Here is a 13,714-nt window from a genome sequence, read left to right as displayed (position 1 = left end):
AAGAAACTAAACAAGGACACAGTGAGACTAACGGAAGTTATGAAACAGATGGATTTAACAGATATCTAATAGAACTTTTCACCCTAAAACAAATGGATATACCTTCTTCTCAGCACCTCATGGTACCTTTTCCAAAATTGACCATATAATTGGTCACAAATCAGGCCTCAACAGATACAAGAAGATTGAAATAATTCCTTGTATTTTATAAATTTTAAGAATATAACAAAAAAAAGATACTGTAGGTATTGAAGGGGGGGTCTCTGGGAGGAGTTGGGGTACAAAAGAAAGATGAGAATGTGATTTAATTCTATTTACTTAAAATATGTTTTTAAATGTTAACAAATTCAGATAAATTGAAATCATGTAACTTTTCTCATTATAATGCAATAAAACTTTTTAAAAAGTAAAACAAACAAACAAACAAAAAACAATAAAATACTGGCTTTTACAGAAGTATCTACCAGAGCAGTAGCTGTGGGTAAGATCATTCACAGTTTGACTTCCAAGCATAATATTGTGGGGTTTTGGGTTAGCTTATATTTTAAATCTAAATGATTATAGTCTTGAAGGGCTAGAGAGATGACTTACTGGTTAAGAGGTTGTATTATTCTTGAAGAGGACCCTAGTTGGGATCCCAGAACCCACGTGGTGGTTTACAACTATCCTTAACTCCAGTTCCATGGTATCTGATGACCTCTTCTCACCTTTGCAGGCACCAAGCACACATGTGGTACACATACATACATGCAAACAAAACACATATATAAATGAATCTGAATTATTATAGTTTGGAAAGGAAACATTTTCCCTCCTTTTTCCTCTTCCTCCTCCCCTTCCTCATCCATTTCTCCCCCTCTTCGTTTTGAAACTTCGCATCAAATTTTTATCTCAGCTCATGAAATCTTAGAGCAGACATTACTAAAATAAAAATATCATAACATGTGTTAATAGCTTGCATTTCCAGTGAGAAGACTTTCATTCCCATGCTGAGTGAAGTCGATAACTTAAAAACCATCTTCTGTGTGCCTGAATTATGTATTACTGTCATTTGGAAAATTCAAAGAAAATTCAAGAACATCCCTGCTGAGAATAAGTTTTTAAAAACCTAACAAATAAGATACAAATGCAAGTTGGATAAAATAACAAAATACCTCCACATTCGTATTTTAAAGACATGGTCCAATGACTTCCTTTGACATTGATAGATGAGTGATTCAGTTGCATCTCTGCAACTTGGAAGGCTTCATAGCATAATTGGACTTTAAACTGGATTTTGAAAGCAGTTTAAAGAGATGGTTGTAATATAGTAACACAAATAGAGGATATGGATAAGGATAAGGATATGGATATGGATATGGATATGGATGTGGTGGTTTGAATGGGAATGTCCCCATTGATTCATGTGTTCGATTACTTGGTCCTCAGTTAGTGGAACTATTTGGAAAGGATTGGGAGGTGTGGCCTTGTGGGTGTGCCACTGAGTGCAAGCCTGAAGTTTCAAAGGACTCATGTCATCCTCAGATAGCTCTCTCTGCCTCTTTATGGATCAAGATGTGAACTCTTTACTCTTCTGTCTCTACTTCTTTGCTCTTCCATCATGGAGTCTAATCTTCTGAAACTGTAAGCCCAATTAAAAAATTTATATGTCATCTTGATTGTGATGTTTTGACACAGCAGTAGAAAAGTGAGACATGGGGAAAGCCATACTTTTAGGGCACAGTATGTTTCCTGTGGGTTCTTGACACATAATAGACCAACTAAGGATAGAAAATATTGGAGTTTGATAAAATGTAATGCCCTGAACTCCATACAACTTTCCCACAATTTTCCTTTTTGTGGGAACAAAACATCCAACAAATGCACCTGAGGAAGGAAGCGGGGTTTTTTTGTTTGTTTGTTTTTGTTTTTTGGGTTTTTTTGTTTTGTTTTTTGTTTTTTGTTTTATAGTATCAGGGATCATATCAGGGTGGAGAAGTTTTGATGATACTAGCTTGAGGCAGCTGATCACACTGCATCTGTAATCAGGAGTAGAGAGGGTATGAATGTTGGTGCTCAGCTCACATTCTCCTTTCATTTAGTCTGGGAACCCAGCCTGTGGGATGGTGCTGCCAACCAATAGGTATTAACCTAATCTAGGTGATCCTTCACAAGCATGCCTAGAAGCATGTCTACTCATTCACTCTAAATCCTATCAGGTTAAAAGTATTGACCACTACTTGATGTAACTCTCCACAGATATAAAATGTCTATCTCAGTCTTTTCACATGAGACTAAGTGTTGACACCTGTGTCCTTCCCTGTCTTAGGGATTTGTGACTATAACCTGAGTCAACCCTTACAGAGAGTGCAAATCCCCCCAAAGTGGAAGTTGCTTTATTTTTTGGAATCTGAGACATCAGTATGTCTAATTGAGGGATCTCAAGTCCAAATCAGAGCTGAGTAAATACAATGGACTTATCTGAAGACGGAAATGAAGTAAGTGGGTATTATCATATTGAGAAACACAGAACAGGAGGCAAACATCTTTTCCAGCCTGACAATGTATGCTCATAAGTGCTAAATATGATACTGCAAGAATCAAAGATGAGAAAATGAGGGTGAGACACCAGCCTCGGGGAAGTGTGAAAGCAGCTTGGAAAGCTGCTGATTACATGTTCAGAAGATGAAAGGCAGTCTCTAAATCAGCCGAGATGCCTGCTCTGCCGTACCGGCAGTGTGCCTTTTGTGAACACCATTTGCTTCAGTGTGGAGCTTTTATAGAAATTTCTTTCTATGAAATCCAGAGCCTGGGGGGCCTATGTGCTCATTCTTTGGGGCTTTATCGACACTAAACTGAACATAAACCTTGACGAGGACCATGGTTGAAGAGATCTTATCTAATTGCGTTATTTGAAGATTCCATTGTGACCTTGGCACATCACATCTCCATTATGGTCCTGATGGCTGAATTTCTTTTGTGACGTTTTATGTTTTCATTGTTTATCCTTGTTGTAAAAGTTGCTCCTTGGAGCATGGTCATGAGGCTGCTTTGAAATAATTCTTACTTCACTCTGGCAGCTTGGTTCTTTTTTTTTTTCAAAAGACAATTTAAGTTTTGAGTGTGTATGTGTATGTATGTTGTGTGATGTGTGTGGGTATGTGTGTGTGTGTGTGTGTGTGTGTGAGTGTGATGTATAGTATGTGTGTGTATGTTGTGTGATGTAAGTGTGTCTGTGTACGTATGATGTATGGTGTGTGTGTGTATGTTGTATGGTGGTAGTGTGTGTATGTTGTGTGGTATATGTGTATGTTGTATGGTGTATATGTGTATGTTGTATGGTGTATATGTGTATGTTGTGTATGTGTATCTTGCACGGTGTGTGTGTGTATGTATGATGTATGTTTGTATGTGTATATGTATGTTGTATGATACAAGTATGTGTGTGTGCTGTGTGGTGTGTATGTTATATGGTGCTGTTTGTGTGTGTGTGTGTGTGTGTGGGTGTGTGTATGTGTTGGTATGTGTATGTGTGTGCAGGAACCTGCAGAGTCCACAAGAGGGCAATGGACCCACTGCAGCAGGAGTTACAAGCAATTGTGAACCACTGAATGGAGTACTAGGATCTAAATTTAGGTCTTCTGTAAGGGAATTCATCTCTTATAATGACTAGCCATCTCTCGAGCCCCACACATTGATTCGAAACCTTGCCATCAACTGATTGTCTTTGTTTTATTCACTACATAGTCTTCTGCTTTGGGGCACGGTGAGTGATTTCTATGGAACCCTGGGTATTAAGGGTATGATGTCATAGGACTCTGGATCTTCCCTACGTCATATGACCCTGCTCCCAGACTCTATGTTAGGAAATGCCTATGGACTGACTGCCTTGTTACTGCTAAGTGAGGTGAGCGTCATAGGACGCTGGACCTTACCTACGTCATGTGACCCTGCTCTCAGACTCTATGTTAGGTGATGCCTATGGACTGTCTGCCATGTTACTGCTAAGTGAGGTGAACATCATAGGACACTGGATCTTCCCTACGTCATGTGACCCTGCTCCCAGACTCTATGTTAGGAGATGCCTATGGACTGTCTGCCTTATTACTGCTAAGTGAGGTGAGCTGGCTTCAGGTTCTTCCTTTGTCTCTGCTGATGGGGACAGAGTTATTTCACACTGCTCAAGGTGAGCATTTGTGCTCACAGGGATGATTGGGAAAGCATGAACAGTCTATTTTCTAGGAGGTCATCTCTAATTTCCTTTTGGCCTTCCATTTCATGTGATACAATTCCTTATTTATTTGGGATCCTAAGAGTACTATGATTGATTAACTGGCAGGGGAGAGGGGGAATCTCTCTGACCAGCCAGCCTTCAACCTAGTAGTGTCTTACAGAAGCATGACACAGCAAATACACCAAAGGAAGAACAATCCTCATTTGAAGTAGGGCTAGTGCCCTGTAACCATGGCGACCAGACCATTTATTACCTAAACTGTGATGTCAAAAGCGAGGATGAACGAAGGTGCTAAGTCAACGAAAAAATGTAATTTACAGTTTTTGTATCTTTAAAAAGGATGTGTGCTCATGCAACTCTGAGCAAAATGTTTTAATTTCTTTTTCTGTATCCTCACTTATCAGAATACCAAACACAAGAGCATATTCTGCTTATTATTATGTGTTGAAAGGTCTTGATTGTGCAAACTAAGGCTGCTGTGGGGCTATTTCCTCTGAACTGAAATGGTCCACCCTGGAGGAAGGAGAAAACTTCCCAGGGCTCAGAACCTCACAAGATACGCCAAAGCATCTCTAGTGCTCATAAGCAATGGGCAGTTGCTGGGGAGCCAGAGACTCTTCAGTGGAGCTGCCTGACGTTGTGCAGGGGATGGCCTGGGGATTGCTTAGGAATGTGGCTTTCATGAGTGTGGGATCCCCATGTGGGAATGGATTTTAATAAGGCTGCTTTTGAATCGCCCACACTCCTGTGAGTAACCCCAGGAAACTCAATGTTTCACGAAGATAGATCTGGGTGGAACTGTTCAATTGTTCTCTCTCTCTCTCTCTCTCTCTCTCTCTCTCTCTCTTTCTCTGTCTCTCTCTCTCTCTCTCTCTCTCTCTCTCTCTCTCTCTCTGTGTGTGTGTGTGTGTGTGTGTGTTGATTTTCTCCTTGGAATCAATAGACATTAGTTCATACCTTCCCAAGAAGAGCCATCCGATAAATACTACTTTCAATTTATTTTTTTAAAGTCATCCTAAATCACAGATCTACATAAGGTTCTCTAAGATCCAAGGAAGAGCTGACAGGAAGATTGGAAGAACCAGAGGAAGGGGAGAGCATGGAGACAAATGCTATCTGCTCAGACATTGGAATTCTGAGCATACGGCAGCCATGCTTCTTTGTATAAGAACTGCACACAAACAAGAGGTGAGTGTGGGTTAGAAAGAAAGAGAAGGTACCAGGAGTGGGAGGGGGATCTGAGGAGGTAATGGGGGAGATACGGTCACAATTCCTTGTATACATAATGATGTTGTCAAAAATATTTAAAAGCTAAAAATCTCTGCATTGCTTTTCAAAGTTGAATGTTGTTCATATACAGTTCTGACATTTTGGGAATGTTCAGTTGGCTGTTGCTTCTCTAAACATATGCAGCAGGTGTTGACTTAAGAAATAGACAGTGACTAAGTCATCTAAAGATGGAATCATTCAGCCCTGCATATTAAATATCTAGTGTCCAAATGCCTACTTGGTACAGAGTACATTTTTGGCCACTGATTTTTATATGGCAAAAAAATAGATCAAATAATTGCCTTATTAAATAGCTCATTAATTTACATTCTGCAAAGTCATAGGCCTTCTCAATTTGAACTCATTCAGATTGGCGTAGAAACTTGCCCAATGTATTCTTTCTATTGAAAAAGGAGCATGCTAGCAGAGGTCTCTGCATGCTGGTGTGTGCCTGACCTCTGCATGCTGGTATGTGCCTGACCTCTGCATGCTGGTGTGTGCCTGAGTTTACAGAGTTTACAGAGTTTACAGAGTTTACTGAGTTTACTGAGTTTACAGAGTTTACACAGTGCACCATGTTAAATCCAAGTCCTTGCCTACCTGTGTCTTCATTTTTAGTGTAGACCATCCATCATGATGCAGTTGCCATGGAGAAAAATTTGGCATATTATGTTTCAAATACCCAGTCAAGGACCCCCAGACAACCTGGACAAAATGTCAGCTGTGTTTAGAGATCCACTATAAAGATGTTCTAGGCACCGCTAAGAAACTGGTTGATTTGCAAAACACATTCCTGAAATGTTCCAACTTGTGTGATGTTGCTATATGATGGAAAATAGGCAAAGAGAAAAACCACATGTACATGCTAAAGGTTTTGTTTTACATTTCAAGATCAACTTTGTTAAACAAGCATTGTGGTACATGTGTGTGTGTGTGTGTGTGTGTGTGTGTGTGTGTGTGTGTGTTGACTACCTCAACACCTAACATTTGTTACTGCTTTACAAAGTTTGTTTGGACATGGTGAAGAATTGTAAGCTCTAGGGCTGGAGACCATGAGCCAACAGTCAGAGTATAAGCATCAGGACCAGAGCTCAGAACCCTAGAACTTGAATAAATCCCAGGGGTCACTGCAGCTTGCCTATCATTCCTGGTCTAAGAACACAGAGATGGAATTCCAGGGGCAAGCTGGTCTGCAATCAGACAGCTCTGTGTTCAATTGCAAGACCCTGCTTCAGTGGATAAGGAGAGAGTGATCAAGGACATCTGGCATCCAGGGCACACGTTTGTGCACACTTAACGTACACACATGTACACGTGCACTGCATGCACATGTGCTCACATGCTTTTGAACACTTGTGTACAAATGAAAGAAAAGAGAATTGTGTGTGGTAAACTTTCAAATGACTCTTCCGTAGGTTGAAAGTCTGTGAACATGTTCTTTCCCTGTGATGCCGGACTTTGCAAACCTTTATCTTTACATTATTATCATGAAACAACAACAACAAAAAAAAATGACAGCAGGTTTTCAACAGCAGTCAACAACAACCAGCCCGAGCTTTTACCCTGCAGACAACTAAATGCAAACTTTTGATACCGGTAGACTTCTAAAATCAACAAAAGGAAATCAGCCCAGCTCCGAGAAAGTCATCTCACAACAAGGAAACATACAGCAGTACAAAAGTACAGGGTGCAGCCACTGGCTTTTGCCTCTCAGGCAAATAGACCAGCAGCATCCTCCCTGGACGGACTCCTCCTGAGGTGGAGTCAAAGCAGGAAAGCAAGCCTTGAGCTTGCGATCCTCAACCTGTAGAAGCTCCCAGCTACACTATAAGACAATTTTAAAGAAGCTTGATTTTTCAGGTTCATTTTTTTCATATTTATTTTTTTACAATGGTGTGTGTGTGTGTGTGTGTGTGTGTGTGTGTGTGTGTGTATGTGCATGCTTTTGTATGCAACTGTGCACATGCATGCGTGTGCATAAACAAACCATGACACATGAAACATGGAGGTCAGAGGACTATTTGCTAAGGTTCATCCTCTCTTTGTACTGTGAGTTCTCGGGACTGAACTCGGGTCCTCAGTCTTAGTTCTTGGCTGCAAGCCCTTGTAGCCCCTGTGCCATCTTATTGGGCCTCAAATGTATTTTTTAATTCTTTTTCATATATGCATTCATTATGAATGTTGCATAGTGTGGTTATGATCCTCTAAGCTTTGAATCCACTACTATGTTTTAAGGAAGGACTCCCAATACAAGGTAGAGACCAAGAGCTTTTGCTTAAAGACTTGTGACATGGGCTGGCATTGTCCTATTTACAGCATGAGTGTCAGGACAGCACAGCAGTTCCTGTTTTATCCCCAGTGTTCTATAAACTGCCAACACTTAGCAGTTTCTTAATAAATACTTGGGACCTCTAGTCCCGGAACTCAGAGGCTGAGGCCAATGGATGCTTGTGAATTCAGGGCCAGTCCAGTCTACGTATAGAGCTCCATGCCAGCCAAGGATATATACTGACACCTCATTTCAAAGTTTTCAGATGGGTGACTGACTGACAGGCAGACAGACAGATAAATAGATAGATAGGTACAGACATATTAATATATATCTTTGGGCCTGGAGAGATGGCTCAACAGTTAGAAGCACTGGCTTGGCTGCTCTTCTAAAGGGCATGAGTTCGATTCCTGGCACCCGCACGACATGTCACAAGTGTTTTTAACTCCAGTCCAAGGGGATCCAGTGCCCTCTTCTGACACTGCACACTGAATGTGATGCACAGGCAAACATTCAGACCAAATACCAATTCATATAAAATAAATAATGAAACAGTAAACGAATACTGAGGATTTGAACATAGAACACACCAGGTCTCTACCGGGTTACCTTTCTCTTTTCACTTAGTATGACCACACTTAATTCTGAGGACTGGCTATAGAGGGTAGAGGGGTCATGACTGCTGCCCAATACCAGAAGAGTGAATACGGGTGACCTTCGGAGGGTCTTGCGCTCATTCCCAGATGTGATGTACCCCAGCTGGAATGGTCTGCTTGCTCTTCTACCCTGTTTGAAAGTGTGGTCCCTGTGCCTTGTGCCCATGGCTAGCATGTCCTGACAGGTTTCTCGTGGGGCATCTTAAAGGATGAGTCTGAGCCTCTCAGCAGAGAGAACAGCTTTGATCTGAAGGGATGGAGACTATGGGGATGGCCGGTACAGAACAGTGGCTCTGTTAGCCCAGATGCGCAGTCCCTGGGTACTACTTGGGTGAGTGCAAACACCTCCCTGGGGCTAGACTGAGTCCTGAATATTAGTCCTTTCCTGTTGCACCATGAATATATAGATAAATAGATAGATAGGTACAGACATATTAATATATATCTTTGGGCCTGGAGAGATGGCTCAACAGTTAGAAGCACTGGCTTGGCTGCTCTTCTAAAGGGCATGAGTTCGATTCCTGGCACCCGCACGACATGTCACAAGTGTCTGTAACTCCAGTCCAAGGGGATCCAGTGCCCTGCTTTGAATTTTATGCATATTTTACTAAGAAGGTAGTAAAGTAAGGCAAATTTAAAATCATAAAATGGATAAGAAATACAATTCAAAAGGTCTTACGTTGATTTAAAAAGTTTATTTTAATTGCTATATTTAGAGGAATTGTTTTCTTTGCAGAACTGGAAGCTGAAATCAAGTCCTTGCCCATGGTAGGCAAATATTCTACCACTGAGCTATCTTACCCATGCCAGGCAAGCCTTCTACCACTGGCAGGCTGAAAGAATTCACTATCTGTCTCTAACTTCTCCACCATTTCCTCTCATCTCATGCTATTGATGAATGTGAATAGTTCTACATAGGAGTGACTCCAAGGTACATGGAAAAGGACATTTCATGAATTTGTGTTCTCTTTCTACACACTTCCATTGAGGCAGGCAGGCAGTCCTGCAGAATCTCGAGCTCCACTCTCGGTCACCACCTCCCCCTGCTGTCCTTCCGCGGTACTGCAGCTTGGCATGAAGATGAAACCTCCCGTGTTGGCTGCTTTGGACTAGAGCCTGGAGCCTTTGTGGTTCACAACTGCCTGTCATGGTAGGAGTTCAGATTGCAGGAGATTGAAGGTTCTCTAATTACAGTTTTTATTACGGGATATTGAAAGTGACTTGGGGCTATATACCTTGTTTAAGGATTGAATACGAGAAGCCGTGCAGTCCCATAGCTACAGATGCGGTACCAGGCGCCAGATGATTCCAGTCTGACTCGCTGTTTGCCACTGAAATCTCAGATGGATCACAGATCGAATATCTGTGAAACAGAGACATAGATAAGAACACAAGACTAGACTAGCAAAGTTTCTTCGGGGATTAAATGGGATTAGGAATGTCCACAGCTTGGGGACAGCCCTAACGATCCTCTCCTGCTCCTAAAGCTGCCATTCCTTGATGGATAAAGTTCATCTTCCCGTCACGTCCAGTGGCCTGGACAGGGAACGGGGTGCTATTCCCAAGAGCCTCCTGCTACCAGCCTGCAGATGTCCAGACTCTGATACCTTTAGCCTGGTGCTTACTCAGGCAGAGAAACAACAGAAGGTCTCGCGTGTGCTACCCACTAACTGAGAACCTGAGTCTCGGCTCTTCACAGAGAGCTTCTTAGGGTAGCCGGGGTCCGCCCCGACCCAGTGCTATGCACAGTCACACAAGTAAGCAGAAGACATGAATAGATACTCAGCACACTGCAAGGCTAGGTTCCCAAGCACCTTTGTTACCTTTTCATAAGTTGATAAGATCAATAACTCTTGTTTATCCTGCATGACAGCCGGGCTTGGATGGGTGTTAGGGATAGCCTTTTGTTAATCCTTGAGTTTGGGATTAGGATAAGCACTGTGGCTAGTGATCAATCACCACATGCTACCTCTAAAAAAGATGGCAGCAAGCTTGCAGAACACACGGTACATTTCCTGAGGGTTTTAAGGACCATAACAGAGAACAGTGCCCACTCTGTTTCCTGATGGGGCAGCATATGGGACAGAGACTTAAGAAACACTCACCTCTTCTTAGGTTTCATATGGTCTGTGAATTGAATCTTGAGTATTCCGAACTTTTGAGCTAATATCCACTTATCAGTGAGTACATACTGTGTTTGCTCCTTTGTGACTGAGTTACCTCACTTAGGATGATTTTTTCAAGTCCCATCCATTTGCCTGGGAATTTCATCAAGTCATGGTTTGTAATGGCTGAGTAGTACTCCATTGTGTGGATGCTTCAGTGCTTTTTAGAAGGGTGAACAAAATACTCACAAGAGGAAATAGGGAGACAAAATGTGGAGCAGAGACTGAAGGAAAGGCCAGCCCCACCTGGGGATCTGTACCAATATACAGCCACTAAACCTGATGCTATTATGGATGCCAAGAAGAGCTTGCTGATAGAAGCCTGATGTGGCTGTCTCCTGAGAGGCTCTGCCAGAGCCTGACAAATACAGAGGTGGATACTTGAAGTCAACCATTGGGCTGAGTGTAGGAGTCCCCGATAGAGGAGTTGGAGAAGGGATTGAAGGAGCTGAGGGGGTTTGCAGCCCCATGGAGGGAGCAACAGTGTCAACAGGTCAGAACCCCCAGAGCTCCCTGGGACTGGACCACCAACCAAAGAGTACACATGGAGGGACCCATGGCACTGGCTGCATGTGTGGCAGAGGATGGCCTTGACATCAGTGGGAGGAGAGGCCCTTGGGCCCAAGAGTGTTCCATGCCCCAATGTAGGGGAATGTCAGAGCAGGAAGGTGGGAGTGGGTGGATAGGTGGGGGGGGGAGCACCCTCATAGAGGCAGGGAGAGGGGATTGGGTTAGGGGGCTTCCAAAGGGGAAAATAATTGAAATGTAAATAAAGAAAATAGCCAATAAAAAAGAAATACAATGACATTTGTCCTACAAATAGTCAAGTTTAGCATACATTGAATATGGAGATAAGTCAGTTTGTGCTTATGTATAGAAATGCTTTGTCAATCACTTTGTTCTTGAAGATTTCTGATGTGTTATATAAATAAAGTCTAGAATAAACAAACAGTATAATTTCAAAAAAAGAGAGAAAGAATGAATGAATGAAAGGAAGGAAGAAAGAAAGAAAGAAGGGAAGGAAGAAAGAAAGAAAGAAAGAAAAAAGAAAGAAAGACCCATGTCACTTACTGCTGCTTCCAGTGGGGTTAGCCTATGTTTATACTTTACTGTCTCTTCATCACATCAAATAAATGAAGTTGGGAGGAAGATGTGATAGGGGTGCTGGGGAGACAGGGATAAGGTGGCAGGTGGATATGATCAACATACAGTGTGCACTTGTATAAAGTTTTCAAAGAATAAATTAAAATTAAATAATAAAAACAAGCAAACAATAAAGGGATCAACTTTACCTCCAAGGTGGATATATTTCAAAAATGTGTAAAATGTTTAAAAAGAGGGGGAAAGACTTATATTGCTGGTATAAATTCTGCTATGCATCCGTAAGTGTTACTGAGTGGAGGAGATGCACTCTGGAATCCGTGGAGCCAATCTGAATCCAGAATGCCACCATTCTTGAGACCACTGGAAAATTCACAAACTCACAGTTTCGATCTGAGTCACTAGAGTCGACAGTTCCTATAATTAAGTTGGCCTAGATATAATCCATGGCTGTAAGTCCTCCCAAAGTTCCCTTCACGCCTAGGGCATGTACTTTGATTCTCAGACACTATCTGTGACGCTTGGCTTGCACTGTAAACTGGAACCTAGCTAGAATAATCTGAGAAGAGAGTTTCACTAAGGGCTTGGTAGAGACAGGTTGGTTAGTGAACTTGTCTTGGAGAAGCTGTTTTGATTTAGTTAATTTATGGGAAACCCCAGGCTACTGTGGTTCAAATCAGAGCCTGGTTTGGGGCCTTGGACCAGCAGAGAAGTGGTGAAACCTAGGGACACTGATCTTGTCTGTATGCATTTCTCTCTGCTCTTGAATGTGGATATGGTGTGACTAATTGCTTCAAGTTCCTACCTTGGCTTCCTGAAGGGTTCTAAGAAAGCTGGCATTGTGTCTGTATTAGTCAGGGTTTCTGTTCCTGCACAAACATCATGACCAAGAAGCAAGTTGGGGAGGAAAGGGTTTATTCAGCTTATACTTCCACATTGCTGTTCATCACCAGAGGAAGTCAGAACTGGAACTCGAGCAGTTCAGGAAGCAGGAGCTGATGCAGAGGCCATGGAAGGATGTTCCTTACTGGCTTGCTTTCCCTGGCTTGCTCAGCCTGCTCTCTTATAGAACCCAAGACTTCCAGCCCAGGGATGGCACCACCCACCAGGGGCTCTACCCCCTTGATCACTAGTTGAGAAAATGTCCCACAGCTGGATCTCATGGAGGCACTTCCTCAACTGAAGCTCCCTTCTCTGTGATAACTCCAGCCTGGGTCAAGTTGACACACAGTGTCAGCCAGTCCAGTGTCCTAAGATAAACACTTCCTCCTGCAAGTTGTTTTTGGTCAGAGTCTTCTATCTGAACAACGGAAATGGTGTAACAATTCCACCCATCACCTGAAGCTGAACTTGAGATACTTTCGCATATGCCTAAGGCTTCAGTTAGGAGCTCTCCATGCTGTGGGCAGGCTGGGCACTAGGGGGCTCACAGCAGCATGAGAGATTAGCAGAGGGTCCCTGCGGGGATCAGCAAGCTGGCAGAGCACACTTGTACCCCAGGTGAGGGTCACAGTGGCAGGGATCAGCCAGCTGCTTTTACAGATACTCTCTCGTCTTATCTGCTTACAGAGCTTACAGGTCGCTGGCCAATCTAGTCATTGGTTGTACCCCAAGATAGCAGATCAGGGAGTTCTCTTCAGTGAGAGGATTTCATAGCCATTCAGGAGAGAGTTGGGGACTGGAATTAGGACAAGCAGAGGTTTTGTCATGAGGGTAGGAAAACAAAAAAAAATAACATAGAGAAGAGTCTGAGACAAGCTGTGTGCTTATGGCCCATCCTTAACAACCAGGATCATTTTGCCCAATCATTTTATCTATAGATGCAACCTAAAAAATAAATGTCTTCTCCTGTAGCATGGCTCCCATGGTGAAAGGCCTGGAGGGTGAGGCCTGGAGGGTGAGGCCTGGAGGGAGAGGCCTGGAGGGTGAGGCCTGGATGGAGAGGCCTGGAGGGTGAGGCCCGGGGCTGGCCCGGAGGGAGAGACCTGGAGGGAGAGGCCTGGGGCTGGCCTGGAGGGAGAGGCCTGGAGGGAGAGGCCTG

Source organism: Mastomys coucha, unplaced genomic scaffold, assembly GCF_008632895.1.
Source record: "Mastomys coucha isolate ucsf_1 unplaced genomic scaffold, UCSF_Mcou_1 pScaffold13, whole genome shotgun sequence".
Classification (NCBI taxonomy): domain Eukaryota; kingdom Metazoa; phylum Chordata; class Mammalia; order Rodentia; family Muridae; genus Mastomys; species Mastomys coucha.
Note: the sequence above shows the minus strand (reverse complement) of the source record.